Source organism: Sinohyriopsis cumingii, chromosome 2, assembly GCF_028554795.1.
Source record: "Sinohyriopsis cumingii isolate HCF-2022 chromosome 2, ASM2855479v2, whole genome shotgun sequence".
Lineage (NCBI taxonomy): Eukaryota > Metazoa > Mollusca > Bivalvia > Unionida > Unionidae > Sinohyriopsis > Sinohyriopsis cumingii.
In genome coordinates, this window is record NC_142962.1 from 108,225,572 (window position 1) to 108,227,759 (window position 2,188).

A 2,188-nucleotide genomic window follows, 5' to 3' on the forward strand; every position below is an offset into this window, starting at 1 on the left:
ATACATGTAATTTTATATACGGATATAGTATATATGACTTGAATGTACCGATATACTTACAGTCATATGTTTAAAATGATTGTCACATGGCCTGTATTCTGGTTCAATTTTAGAAACATGATGTAACAAAACGAAATCAGGTCAATACTTCCAGGTATGTTAATCATTGTTCCGTTACTTTGATCTGAGACAAGCAAACACATATTCAGTTTTATGTAGCATCATTAATGTTGCAAAAGGATATAATCACTTAAATAGTCACTATGGAAAGCATAGAAGAAAGTCGGTCAAGCCTGCGATCTTATTTGTTACTATTGTACTTACCCGGGGTACCAGATAAATTAACGCTGAGCTGAAAAGCTAAACAGATTTTAGAACTGAAACGAAAAAAAGGGGGAAAAAAAGAGAAGAAAAAACACCAGGTCAGTCTGTGAATAGAGTTTTGGATGACAATACAATTAGATAAATCAAAGTTGTGTTGAATTCAAAATGATCATTATATGAGATCTGATATTTTGGAACAGATTAAAATTATGCAAAAGTACTATAACTAAATATTCTAATGAGTTTAGGAAAAGTTGAGAAATTAGTATTCGAGAGCGGAGATCCTGGAAAATCTATAATATCACAGAATTCAGGACAAGTGGATTCAGTAATCGGAGGTGCGAGAGGAACTCTGGAAACCTTTGAACATTTTTAATGGGAAATTTAGTAATTTTTATTTTCTATCTTCAGAGGACTAATAATAGTTTGTTGAGCTATAAATTATGCATGAGTAACCACCGATGAGGCGAATAGCATATCCTGGTGTACATTGATGATAACAGGAAATTCTATCAGCTATGAATACATTTCAATTTCCGCTGTATGTCCACAAACTAACAATTTTCCAAAATTGTTTTTAAAAAAACGAATTCCGCAACTGTCTTCAATCAGCAATGAGACGGTCTTTTCCCTTTTCTTATTCTTCGATGATTCATCAGTGGAACAGTGGTGAGCGGGAAAACACCAACTATGGTTGGAGGTCTATCCCTTTCACCATGCCCCGATAATCTTTTAATTGTATTTGAACTTTTCCCAATTGTATAAGATATTTCTTTTTTCGTTGATTTATTACCCTGTAAGGATGAAGCTGCTGTAGCATACAACGTGAGGAAATACCTCGTTAAAAGTTGCACCTATGAATCGTCTTGCAAAATGCATAGTTTACAGAATTATTTGTCTGCTCTTCACATGAAAAATATACCTTTTTGAACAAATTTGAAAACGCGCTTTACATATACTACTATATGGTTAAATGAACATTTCACCTATTGAATTTCATGATCCGAGTAACCCAGTCAGTAGAGTCATCGAGTTAGTAGATAAATCGATAAAGACAGTAGAGTGATCAGCAAGTTAGTAGAGGAATCGAGAAGTCAATATGAGTAATAAACAAGACTAGCATAGTTCTACAGCTTGAAATCAAAGGAAAATATTATCAGTAAGATATTTTCAGAGGAACTGGTTTTCAGATGCTTCTTGGGTGGATCCCAAATCGGATTAAACACCAGTCGATGATCCCAAGTGCGCGAATCTAACACTCACCGGTTACTCCATCAAGTCGTTCCCCTCCACTTTCGCGGAGGTGGAATTGATGTCATCGCAAAGAATCCATATCAAACGTCTTAACCACACCACAAACTTCAATTTCTACCACACATCGTTTGAACTAGTCCAAACCACAATCACACTGAAACAAAGGTTAGTCCATTTTAATCAGCCGCTAACGCCCTCCTCTAGGTAGAAAAAAAAAAAAAAATGACTGAATCTCTCTTTTGGGATCAGTTTCCGAATCTCCTGGAGTATGGAGATTCAATAGGTGGCAACCTGATCATTCTTGGAGATTTCAACTTTCGCTTTGACTGTCCTGGAAACCTATATACATGACAACTCCAGATTTCATTCATGTTTTCAACCTCAATCAGTTAACCAACCCAACAATAAACATTGTCACATTTTAGATTGGACTCTTCATAGACCTGATGATAATAGTATAAGGTCCTCCCTGGTATCCCACGAACTTGCATCAGATCAGCTCTGCATTATATGCCATCTTGACGTATCAGTCTCTAACCCTCCACCTTTATTTGCTACTAAGACAAACCTCCGTATGATAAATAGAACCAAACTAATGCATGACATCCAA